Genomic DNA, 14,000 nt, shown 5'->3' on the forward strand with positions numbered 1-14,000 from the left:
TACTTCACGGATGAAACTGAGTTCCTTTCAGCCATCTTAGAAGCTGTCTTAGAAGCACAATTCAGAATAGAGATCAAAGGAGAGAACAAGACGGCTTAGTACAACCTCAATCAAAAGACAAGGAGAACCAAAGGTAAACTGTCCAGCTGAATACAGAACCCTATGTCCTCCTACCTTCCATAGGATCTTGTTCTGCCAATGATCTCTTCTCTCCTAAACCTGTAATCTCTCTTCTTTTTCACATGGCTCTTTTATCTACAAAAATAAAAATAAAAAAAATAAAAAATAAAAGGCCAAATTACCTACATGCTGAAACAAATGAAACAAGAAAACCTTCCTCAGCATTGCTTTTCCCTTAAACTGTCACATTTGTCTTTTTCTCTCCTGTTAAACTTTTAAAAATCCCTACACTTATTCTATCAACTTCCTAATTATTCCAAAACCTAATAATACGAAAGCATTTCTGCCCCTTCACTCTACTGAAACCACTTTTGCTAGGTTATCAACTACTTCCTACTTGCAACATTCAAGTGATATTATTCAGACTCAAATGCTTGCATTTAACAGTTTACACCCTTCTTTTTCTTTAATCCACGGATTAGCAAACCACAGCCCACTCCTTGTTTTTGTATGGCCCGTGATCTTAGAACAGTTTTCACAATTTTAAATCGTTTAAAAACTAAAAAGAATAGTATTTTATGACATGTAAAAAGTATATGATATTGAAATTTCAGTGTCCACAAATTAAGTTTTTTGGAACACTGCCATACCTATTTACTTGTCTACAGCTGCTTCTGTACTACAGAAGCAGAGTTGCCTAGTTGCACTCTAGTTGCTGTAGAGACAGGATAGCCTGAAACATTTACTACCTGGTCTTTTACAGATTAAGTTTGCCACTGTAAACTTAAACTCCCTCCAGCCAAGGTTTCAGGATGCATTTCCTGGAAAAGTTCGTACTTCTCTGATAAGTCCTCCATGAGATGTTGTAAAGATTAAATAATCTAACATATACAAAGTACCTAAGACAGTATTGTCCCAAAGCTTATGTTTGAATCCATATTAGCTCTTTTGTCTGTTGACTCCTTCTCCTCTTCCTATGTCTGTGTTCCCCCAAAGGTTCCATTTCATTTTTTTGTTCTTTCTTTATTCCTTACACTCTTCTTATTAACTTTATTTCCTCCCGTAACCTCAAGCATCATCTCCATGCTGATGAATTCCACAGCTACATATTCAACCCAGATTTTGCCTTACCTGGATGTCTTTTTGAGAAAACAAACTAAGTGCATTCAAATTTAAACCCATCCTTCCCCATAAAATTTGCTTCTCAAAAAACAATCCCTGTTCTCAATTTTTAGTACTGCTATCCTCCCAAACTCTTAATGCAAAGACCTCTTCCTTTCTGTCTCTTTTTCACCCTCCATATCCAACCAGTCCATGAATCCTTTCTACCACATTTTAGAAGCTTGTCCCACCATCCACAAATTCACCACTTTAAGTTTACTTCATTTTGCTTCTGGAATGACTAACTCATCTATCTGCCAACAGTCTGGTCCTACTTGTATCTATCCTCTACATTTTCAATAGAATTGCCTTTCATCTTCCTATATAACAAACAGGATCACAGGACTCAATGCTTAATCATCTCTGTGACTCACACTGCCCACAGAAAGAATATAGTCCAAACACTTGAACCTAGCCTTTCACAATGCATTCATTCATTCATTCAACAAATAGTTATTATTTACTACATGCCAAGCTCTATGCCAGACTGTGGATAGGGCAGTGAACAAAATCAGCATGGTATCTGCTTACAGGGAGATTCCAAACCTGCAGAAGAGACCAATATTAAACAAAGAATCATTGCATTTTCCATCTACCCATATGGAAAAAGGTATACTTTCATAGTGTCATCTGCATGTGCAGTGACCTCTGTCTAGAATACCCTAACCTTCAAAGTAAGACTCAAATATTTACTCCTCTGGTATGGAAACTTTTCCCAATTTGTGGCTGTCAGAGTTAATTCTGGCCTTCTTTGGATTCTGTAAGAATATCTTAATTATTTAAACACAGTAGTATACATTCTTACTGCTCTTACTTCACTGGGTTGTGAACTTCTTATACTCACAGACTATGTCTTATTGATGCCCCATGTTAACTCAGTAATCATTATAGTTTATTTAATTACTGAATTATGTCTCTTCTGTGATTAAAGGACAAAAACCAGGTTAGATCTATGCTGTAATTAATAAAAAGCAATATTTGATAAAATAATAAAAAATACTTAAAGAGATAACATACGTTGCTCATAGATGAATAATAAAAAGTAGTAATTTTTGAATTTTTAAGTAATTAATTTTAATAACATGACTTTTACATTTATTTCATTCAGAAAAGCCAAATTATTTCCCAAAAAATGCATATTGGCTATTAATGCTTAATTTTTATCCACTAATTTTGTTTCTTATTTTAGTATGTTCAAAGTATATTTTAGTGAACTATAAATCTCTTTGCTAAGAAATATTTGAGAATATTATCCTCACAATAAGATATTTGTTTTGTATAAATAATATGTTTACATTTTGTAGATATTCAAGTCACAGACAATGCAGAAATAGAGAATGATGAATGGGCTGCAGAGTCAAGAAAATAATTGTAATAATAAGTAGTCTAATTTATAAGATGTGCCAAAGGGGAGATCCAGGAAATTACCAAGCAGTTAACATCAATACTAAGAAAGAAAAAGAACAAATAATAATAGAATTGATCAGGAAGTACTTAGGCAAGGACAATTTAATGAGCAACTAGCAGCATGAGTTCATGCAGAAAGATTACGGAATACAAACCAGACAGAAAGCGTGAGAACAAGCAGAGTCAGCCCAAGGAACCTGAATTTGTCTATTTTAAATTGCATCGATAGCCATGTGAAAAAGCATCATAAATTAAAATAATCCTGTGAGGTTCATTTATATAAAATTAACTTTTGGCTCATATACTACAAAAGACATTATTTTATTTAAAAACCTTCCTATTCAGAAGATACCTTCCAATCAAATGATGCCTCCACCACTGGACTCTGAGTGGTGCATATGAGTGCAACTGATAGTACTTAAATTATCTTAGCCCACCTCCCAAAAGATAGTTGCATAAATCTTGCTAATATGTGCTTTTCAAGCCAGCCAGATACGGCTGTCTTTGTGAGTGCCTCCAGCATGAAAACTAGTATAAATGAAGTCCTAAAAAGATGACAGCTATTAGCAATCCAGGGGCTATAGGTGGTGCAGCAAGTTTTACTTTTCTAAAGATAATTTGATTATGTGTAAGAGCTCAAAGCAAAGTCTTTAAAAGTATTTGGACTACAAAGTGAAGCTAAAGATTGTCTAAATGGGCCAGAGGAAACTTCACTTATTAAGGGCTGTCTCTAACATAATGGAGCTCAGGTCACCTATAAGCATCTACCCTCTAGAAAGACATGCCTATCACTTACTTATGAGAGAGGAACTTTCTGCTTGGATCAGGAATCATGCAGCTCAATCAGCAGAGGCAGGAGTGTGCCTTGGCCAACAGGGGCATTCTCAAGGTGGCCAGGTGCCAAAGAAGTGTTGGCCAAGTGGACAGTCTGCTATCGTGACCTCTATAGTGGGTAAAGGACAGCCAGCATAGTTGTGTGACTAATTTGTTTGACAACAAAGAAGGGGCCACCCCCCAAAACTGAAGCAAAATAAGAAATATGGTGGAAAATATTTGAGTTTTATTGTAATGACACCATGGAAATATAACTATAATTGGGACAGCCTGCCCTCCTTATTGTTCCTCAGTAGTTAAACTCAAACACAATTTTTCAAATGCCACCCATTTTTCTAAAACGTTTAATTTCAAGGTCTGTTGATTCTTTATATGGGCCAAAATATATAATCTTTATCATCTTAAATATCTCCCTTTTTCTTCCCTGATACTTCATTATTCAGCACCTTCATATATTACATAAAGCTTTCTTCTCTTAAAGTTAAATATTTAACTAATTGATACAACTCTTAGGTACATTAGTTCCTTTATACAGAGTATGATATATGTATTTGATGGTTATCAACAATGATGTTCATAAATTTAAAATACTCATATATAAAAACTGCCCTGTTGAGAATTTTATTTTGTAATGCTTTTCCTATCATCTATCAACATTTTTATTGGTGAATATAGTAATCTTGCTTTTTTTAGAAAGTGAAATTAATTTAATACAAAAGTGATACATCTTTATTTACTATATCTGCCTTCAGCTCTAATGTTAAAAATAGCTTTTTTCTGTTAGTTTTCTCCTCTTTCCTCATGAACATTTATGTAATTTTTAAAATTTTTAACTCATAGTTAAAGCAAAACATAATTTAGAATAATACATTTTACCCTTTTAGATTATTCTAATCCTCTACAAATTTTATCACATTTACCAGCTTTTGGATAATATTTAAAATAGCCTTCTGCCCTAATAAGTTTACAGAACCTTGCTAATGTTCATTCTCTATTTCTATAAATAAAGGTAATAAGAAATAGTAGAAATCCTGCCTGATTAATGATCTGTGAAGTTTATAACTTCGTTTTTTAAGAGGTTATATCTGTAAAAGGTAGAAAATAAGAGGGATAAAGTAGTTGTTTACTCACTCTACATATTCACTTCTAACAGTTTATTACATGGACAATTGAAATAAATCACTCAAGAAGTAGGTTTTCATTATAATACACAGAACTGTAAAACACAGTTATACTAGTGAGGCTATAAACATTATAAACATGCCCTAGTAAAGAATGTTCAACAATACTGTTTATTTTGTTTGTTGGTTTTTGTTTGTTTGTTTTTGTCGTATTCATCTCTTTCTCTATATCCTTGTAAAACTACTTAAAGCAGGGATATAAATTTTGATAAAGTGTATTGAGTAAGATAGATTCCTATCTTATCAAAAGGATTTCTTAGTGACAGTTCTATTTGCTTTACCTCATTTAATCCTCATTCACATTGAGTTAGGTGCTATTACTATCCACATTTTACTGATGATTAAACTGAAGCACAGAGATGTTAGTTCACACAACTAGAAAACAGGATATTGGAAATCTCTTATTTTAAGTGCCAGGAGATATCTAGATGTAAAGATATTTTCGTATCTTGGACAATTTTCATATCTTGACCAAGCTCCACTGATGCCTCTTGAGAGAAAGCAAAAACGACCCTAGGTCTCTGAACTCCTTGTTAACATTTCTTCCCATAAAATCATGCTACATTTTTATTTTCAAAAACAAGACGTAAGTTCAAAGGAGAAAGTAGTGACTTCTGGCAGATGTGATTAGGAAAATTAGGAAACTGGCATTTGATCTGAGTCTTTGAGGATAGGCAAGTTTTTCAAACAGTGAAGGCTGGAAGATAATCTAAACAATGGGTCAGCCTGGGCAAAAGGATGAAAGCAAAAAATTGAAGCGATGTGAAAGGTATCTCTGAGAGAATTCAGTAATATGGGTAAAAATTTTAAAAGCAGGGAAGAGCGATGGAAATTGGAATCAAAAATAAAGCTCTCCTTGTAAATTTAAAATTCATAAAGTTTAATGATATTCTTAGAAAAAAATTAAAACAAAGGAAATATAGAAAATATTCTTTTTTCATCATGAGTAATATAAGTAGACATTTGCATGAGTTCCCATTTATAATCTCCAGTGGCTGTATAATGAATTCATTTGTAAGCTACGTAGTAGCTTATAATACAATATTACATACAATAACATAATATGACCAGTCTAACCCTCTGCTTTCTCTGAGACCAAAAAAGGCCATAAAACATACAATGATAGGCTAGGTTAACTTTGCTGTCTGCCACAGTAGCCATCTCAAAAGCCTGGCTCGATTCCCTCAGCATCTCTTGACTATGATGGACTCCACTTAGAAAGAAACCTGAACATGAGGAATATTTACATACGTATATAACACCCTTTCTCACGTAAATACCAGCTGAAATTTTATGAAATGATAAAAAATTTGGGAGAACCAGTTGCATACTCAAAACCAGATACAGGCACACTTACAATGTTGAAGCCATTGGGCCTTCAAGTTTAGTGTCAGCAAAAGCTGTCAACAAAAATTCCCCTCAATGGTCCTTGCTTTCCAAACAGATCCTGTGTTAAGCTCCCTGCCCTCTTGTTCATTCTGCTTATTTTTTATAGTGATATAATTGTTAGATAAAATTTAGACAATATAACCAAGCAGAAAAAGAAAATGTAATTTCAAACTACCTATAATCCCTATATTCAGAAATAACCACTGTAAGGATTTTAGGAAATATACATCCAATCTTTTTCTATGTGTATGTGTGTTTGTGATGTTTTACATAATTTAGATAACAATTTACATATTGTTCTATAAACTGATTTTTCACTAATTATCACATCATGAACACTTCCCATATAATTAAATATCCGTTGCATTACTTTTAATGTTTAAGTTCTATTCTAGATGTATCATAATCAACCCTCTACTTGAGAGATATTAAGTTTGTTTCCAGTTATGTGCTATTATACATAGCAATGTAAATAACATCCTTGTACATAAATCTTTGCTCATATCCATTATTATTATTTAGAATAAATTCCTGGTTGATGAGGATATGCAACAATCCTACAAATACACACACACATATATGTGTGTGGGGGTATACATGTGTATATGTATATATACACACATATGTGTGTATATATACACGTGTATATACATATATATACATATATACGTGTGTGTGTGTGCGTGTGTGTGTGTGTGCATGAGAGTACGAACTTCTCTACATTCTCCACATTCAGCAAAAACTGAATTCTGGCATGATCATCTTTTCTTTTTAATCTTTGTCAATTTTATAGATGAATAATTGTACCTTGTTACTTTAAATTACGTTTTCATTAATAAAAAGAGTAAACTTTTTTCATGTTTATTATACGCTGCATTTCTTTTGCATGCCCTGTCGAGTTTTTTCTCCAGAATGATATTTTGAGTTGGGCCTTTGGTAGGTGATCTAGAATCTGATACCAGCCAAGCCCTGGCCTCAGCAGAATTGCGGTTCTGGGGTACTGTCTTTGCTCATCTAGCATTTCAACAGCCTGGCTTCCCTTGAGCTGTGTGTTCACACTTCCAGCTACACAGTGACAGCACCACCCAATCCTGCCTCACGTGGCACATAAAGAGAGGAGAGAGAGAAAGAAAAAGGCTGTACTTGAGTCCATACCATCAGGACTGCAATTATATCAAAATTTCAAACTTTTGATATTAGAAACAAATTAATCAGAAAGATACCAAGATGTTTTATCTCTTTTTAAAAAGTATCAAAAAGCCAGTATATTCCTGTTCTGGCTGCAAAATTGCATGCTTCTAAATGAAACCGGCTAGTATCCATTAAGCACTTACTATGTGCCAGACAGTGTCTGAAGCTTTCACATATACTCTTTTCCTTAGCCCTGACAAATGTTTAGGGAACATTATCGCCCTTTATATTAAAATCCATATCACAGGGGTAACTTGTCTAAGTGTACTGGGTGAACAATAGCAAAGTTGAACTTCAAATCCCTGCCTCAAGTCACAATTCTAAGGCACACCCTTTTGTGTAGGACCAACGTGTAACCACAGTAGAAAAGCCCAGGGTTTAAAACATACCATTACTCAGCCAATTCATTACAGTAGTAATGATACCATTGTTTTCTTCTCATCTGCTTGTTTCTGATGATATAATATCTCTGAGATCAAACCCCGCCCTTTCAAGAAGTTTTACCAACACAGTTGACTCTCTAATAAATTTACAGTCTTCAAAACTATACTGCGGTAATTTTTTTTTTTAATGAGTTGAGATGGAGTCTCACTCTGTCACCCAGGCTGGAGTGCAGTGGCACGATTTTGGCTCACTGCAACCTCTGCCTCTCAGGTTCAAGTGATTCTCCTGCCTCAGCCTCCTGAGTAGCTGAGACTACAGATGTGCGCCACCACGCCCAGCTAATTTTTTTTGTATTTTAGTAGAGACAGGGTTTCACCATGTTGGTCAAGATGGTCTTGATCTACTCACCTCGTGATCTGCCCGCCTCAGCCTCCCAAAGTGCTGGGATCACAGGCATGAGGCACCATGCCTGGCCTACTATGGTTATTTCTAAAACCAAGTTGGAATTTAGTACAGAAGTGACTATGGTTAGTGATTTTCAGCAGTAAATAGATTCAAAAATATAAAGATCCCCTGAATCTTAATACTCAGAGGAACATTTTCTATTTTCAATCACAGATTCTAGATTTTGGTTGTCACTCACTTCTGGCTTTTCTACAAAGGACTTGTGATAAATGGTTCCAAATATTTGTGACGGTATGAGGTAAGTCTCACAAAGAGTCCAATTTCAAAACTGATCAGAGAAATAAATGAATGCCTAGGACAAGCTTTACACCATATAGGAGAGTTGGATGTTCTGAGTCGCCTCTCAGTGCAGACCAGCAGTGACTTTTATCTCTGTTCCCTCATCATTTAGCATAGCATGAAATACAGAGAAGCTCAATAAACATCTGCTAAGTAAATAACCCAGGAGAGACAACTGAAAACTTTATACACAGGAAGATGTTACATAAAACAAAAAGAAACACTACCACTGTGGGTTCTTGACTGCTAGCAGGCATGTTAGGAAGGGGGATGTCACATCCAAGAAAGTGTTGTCTATTTAAAACGGAATACTCCAAGGCTTGGACATCAATGCTGAAAGGCAAGAAAAATGCCCAGAATCCTATAAAAAGTTCATAAAATCTCGCTGTAGCTTCATCCTTTCTCTATTTCCTGATTCCATCATGCCCTCTCTTCACTGTCAAGCTTCTTGGAAGGTTCATTCCTGCAGCCATCCCTGCCCTCCTTGTCAGTTCCCTACCACGCCACTTATCTCCTGATTCCAGTGCTCTTTCACTTATCAGGAGACTTTCACATCTAATTCCTGGTTACCCTGGTCTTGAATATAAGTGCAAATCTTTAAAAGCCATCAAAACCTGTGTATATCTTTTCTAGCCATTTAAACTAAAAACCAAGCATTCTCACCAAGAAAAGAATCAACAACAAAGTAAATACCTTGAAGCTCTCCAAAGGAGGCCCATCTCTCTTCCTATTATAATGGCTAGTGTGACATCTGTGCAAGGTTCTTCAGTAGATGAAGCCGATCAGCTGCCTCTTACAAGCTCAATGAACCCCTACCCCAAACCCCCAGTTATTTTTGTAAGTTCTCTGTATTCTGCCTTGACAGTGTCTCTCATCCTAATTTCACTGGTGTGGGTTTGTGTGTGTGTGTTAACCCTAGCCTGGTCCACTGTTATCCCTATTTCTAACATCTCCACACTCTAATCCACCTTACACATCATGCCTCTCCTCACTCATAAGCCTCAGCCACTCCTCAAGAACCAAATTAAGTTCAAACCTCTCTACAAACTTCTGAGCTCCACATTCATGATAATCCATCTTTCTAGCTCTTTCTACCACTCCCTCTTATAACAAATGTATGGCCTTTTATGCCAGAGAACCCGGACTTTTGTCTCTGCCTCTTACAAACCATGTAACCTTGGGTAACTTGCTTAATTTCTGTACCTTACCTCCCTCATCTGTAAAATCTGTAACTTTTATATACATATTTGATATAATGATTAATTAGGTTAATAGATATGAAGGGCTTAATAAGATGCCTGATGTATATAGCAAGCATCCAGTAAATGATAACTCATTATTAATTATGTACTCAGAGAAAATCAGTAACAATCTGTTCCCACACAAATGACACTTCGTTGCCATGGTACTTTTACATGGCTGTTTCCTTGTTCCTCAGTTCAAATAATGCTATCTATCCTTCAGGACCCATTTCAAACAACATTTCCTCCAAGATAGAGTCCGCATATGAACTAAAAGTCAGTCTTATATCAGAGCAATTTGTTTGCATTTGTGGGGATTCTTAACCCAGGAATACAGTGAACTGATAAGACAGAACCCTGTCGCAGAGGCACAATCTAGTGGAGAAGGGGATGCTAACCCTCCTGGGTCACCATACGCAGGACTCAGCAACCATGTCTTCCTCAGGTTTGCATTCTGAGAAAGTTCTCCTGCAGAAACCTACGCTTACTACATGCTTGGTTATATTTAAGTAAATTTGCCATTTTTAATTTAATGAAAATTCAAAACATGTAAGTCATTTCAACATATGGTATGTTGCTAAATAAAAACCTTTATTTTAAAAATAGGTTTCAATTAATAGTAATTTATATTATGTTCCTGATCCACAATGTTGTCTAGCACAGAGGTGTTAGCCATTGCATGAAAGATAGGAACTGAGCCCCTCTTCTCTCTTCAGAAACTTGGAAGCAAGAAAAAAAGTCAGACATTCATGTCTTTACTCATCTGCACAAATTTCATATTTTACCTTTTTAAAATAGCTTTATTTATATATACTCTACATACTATACAGTTCATCCATTTAAAGAATTAAATTAAGTTTATCCTAAAGCTGCTTCCTTACATATTTTAAATTTGGCCTAAAAGTTTCTCAGTATGTAGTGAACTGTAACCTAACTGGATGCTGAAAAGACTGTAACCTACTCTTGTGCCAATTACAGAGTTTCAGCATATCTAAGGTGGCCAGTTGTTCAAACTGTGTTCAAATAAGGCAAACGCCAAATTACAACCAATTCCATTTCTGTACCTCATTTTTGTCTTCTGTACATCACTTTCCTTTTTCTGCCCGTAAATCTTTTTCAACCACGAGGCAGTGCTGGAGTCTCTCTGAACCTATTGCAGTTCAGTGGCTGCCCGATTTGCACATCATTCTTTGCTCAATGAAGCACTGTTAAATTTAATTTGACTAGGTTTGTCTTTTAACAAAGATGTACAGTTCAATGCTTTTTTGTATGTTTTCAAAGTTGTGTAATGATCACCATAATCAAATGTACAATTTTTTATCACCGTCCAATTAGCAGACACTATCATTCCCTCCTACCCTTCCACTCTCAGCCTAGGCAACCAAAATTCTCTACAGTTATGTCACTCCTGAATATTTCATATAAATGAAATCATATAATATGTCTTCTTTTGTGACTGGCTTCTTTCACTTAGCACAAGGTTTTCAAGGCATTTCCATGTGTAACATGTATTTTATTCCCTTTTATTGCCAAACAATATCCTATGGTATGGAGAGATCACATTTTATCTATTTATCAGTTGATAGACATTTGACTTATTTCTGCTTTGGGGTTATTATGAATAATGCTGCTATGAATTTTCACGTCTACATTTTCGTGTGGATGTATGTTTTCATTTCTCATGAGTGTATACCTAGGAATGGAATTGCTGAGCCATATGGTAACTTTATGCTTAACATTTTGAAGAATTGCCACTGTTTTCCAAAATGGCTGCACTATTTTATATTCCCATCAACAATGTATGAGGGATCCAATTTCTCCACATTCTGGACAGCACTTGTTACTATCTGACTTTTTGATTATAGCTATCCTAGTAGGCATAAAATCATATCTAGTTGTTCCTTTGAGTTGCATTTTCCTGCTGGCTAATAATGTTGAGTTTTTTAATGTGTTTGTCTACCTTCTTTAGAGAAATGTATATTAAGATCCTTTGCCCATTTTTAATGTGTTTTTATTATCTTTGTATGTGTTTTATTATCTTTATATGTTCTGAACACAAGTCCTTATCAGGTATATAATTTGCAAATATCTTCGCACATTCTTGGCTTTTTCTTTTCACTTTCTTGATACCCTTGGAAGTACAGATGCTGTTAATATTGATGAAATCAAATTAATTTACCTACTTTTTCTTGTATTTCTTATGCTTTTGGAGTTGTATCTAAGATGGCTTTGCATAACCCAAGGTCACAAAGGTTTACTCCTACGTTTTCTATTTAGAGTTTTATAATTTTTCTCTTAAGCTTGGGTCTATGATCCATTTTGACTTAATTTTTACATGTGGTATTATGAGTCCAACTTCATTTTTCTGCACGCAGATATCCAATTATTCCAGTACCATTTGTTATAAAGATTACTCATTCTACATTTTTTCAACCCTTTTCAAAATCTAGTGGCTCATAAATGTAAGGGTTTAGTTTGTGGACACAACTCTGTTCCATTGATCTTTCTATCTATTCCTATGCCAGTACCACACTGTCTTGTTTATTGTAATTTTGTAGTAAATTTTGAAACTGGTAAGTTTGTTCTTTTTCAGAATTGTCTTGACTATTCTGGGTCCCTCGCACTGCCACATGTTTTTAGGATAACTCCATTCATTTCTGCAATAAAAGCTTGCTGGGTTTTGATAGAGATTTTGTTTAACCTGTAGATCATTTGAAGATTAATGCCATTGTAACGATATTAAATCTTCCAATCCAAGAACATGGAATGCCATTCCATTTATTTAGGTCTACTTTATTTCAACAATTTTTTTTGTTTGTTTTCAGAGTACAAGTTTTAGACCCTTTTGTTAATTTCTTAGGGTTTTTGTTTATGTTTTTGTTTTTGTTTTTTTGAGATGGGGTCTCACTCTGTCACCCAGGCTGGAGTGCAGTGGCACAATCTCAGCTCACTGCAACCTCCGCCTCCTGGGTTCAAGCAATTCTTCTGCCTCAGCCTCCTCCTCCTGAGTAGCTGGGACTACAGGCATGCACCACCATGCCTGGCTAATTTTTTTGTATTTTTAGTAGAGACGGGGTTTCACCATGTTGGCCAGCCTGGTCTCGAATCCCTGACCTCGTGATTCGCCCACCTCGGCCTCCCAAAGTGCTGATATTACAGGAGTGAGCCACTACGCCCGGCTATTTCTTAGTATTTTTACTCTTTCGATCTATAGTAAGTAAAATTGTTTTTATCTTTGAATTTTTAAATTTTTAACACAGTTCAAATCAGTGTGTCTGATTTCATCTCCTTCTCTAACAAACCAGGGTGCCACAACTGCTTCAGTTTCTCTGCCTTCTCTTTGTCTATGATGACTAATGTACGAAGGTATCTGCTGCATCAAACTTTAAACTTCACATTATCCTTATTTCTCTTGACCTTGACAGATCTGGCATCCTTTCACCTGGCTGTAAGCAGAAAGTCCTTGGTTTCCTTAACTTTTTGAGGCATGGCAGCATGTGAGGCAGGGAGAGGACACAGACCCACACAGCAAGTGGTGAGAAGCAAACAGTGGAATTGTTTTCTTAATTCCATTTGTTGATTGTTTATTGCTAGTGTATAGAAATACAACTGATTTTTGTATATTGATCTTGTATTCTAAAAACTTGCTCAACTTGTTTCTTAGTTCTAATAGTTAATTAATTGATTCCTTAGGGCGTTTTAATACAAGATCATGTCATCTACAAATAGAAATTGTTTTACTTTCTTTCTAATCTGGATGCCATTTATCTTTTTTTCTTGTCCAATTGCCCTCACTAGAACCTTTAGCACAAAGTTAAATAGAAATGGGAAGACGAGACATTTTGTCTTGTTCCTGATCTTAGACGTAAAAACGTTGTCTTCCGTTATTATGTGTGATATTAGTTTTTTCATAAATAAACTTTATAGTTTGAGGAAGTTTCTATTCCTAGTTTGTGGATTGTTAGCGTAAAAAAGTGTTGAATTTTGTCCAATAGTTTCTAAAATTTTTTTAGACAATCATGTAGGCTTTGTCCATTTTTTACTTCTTTAATTTTATTTTTATTGATACACAATAGATGTACACTTTTTAGGTACATGCAATAATTTAATTCTTTCATATAATTTGTAAAGATCAAATCAGTGCAATTGGGATATCCATCACCTTAAATATTTGTCTTTTCTTTATGCTAGAAATATTTAAATTATTTTCTCCTAGCTACTCTGAAATATACAATAGATTACTGTAAACTATAGTCGCCCTACTCACCTATCAAACATTAATTGATTTTTGGTAAACTAATCTAATCTTGCTTTCTGGCATCAACCTCACTTGACCATGGTGTATAGT

The 14,000-nt window shown here is 35.1% G+C and overlaps 1 pseudogene; it reads right to left on the reverse strand.

Annotated features, from left to right (window-relative positions):
- Window positions 1–12,913: 12,913 nt before the first annotated feature.
- LOC129032937 (large ribosomal subunit protein eL38-like) lies at window positions 12,914–13,141 on the reverse strand (annotated as a pseudogene).
- Between the last annotated feature and the right edge of the window lie 859 nt (window positions 13,142–14,000).

This window comes from Pongo pygmaeus, chromosome 2 (genome assembly GCF_028885625.2).
Source record: "Pongo pygmaeus isolate AG05252 chromosome 2, NHGRI_mPonPyg2-v2.0_pri, whole genome shotgun sequence".
Taxonomy (NCBI): domain Eukaryota; kingdom Metazoa; phylum Chordata; class Mammalia; order Primates; family Hominidae; genus Pongo; species Pongo pygmaeus.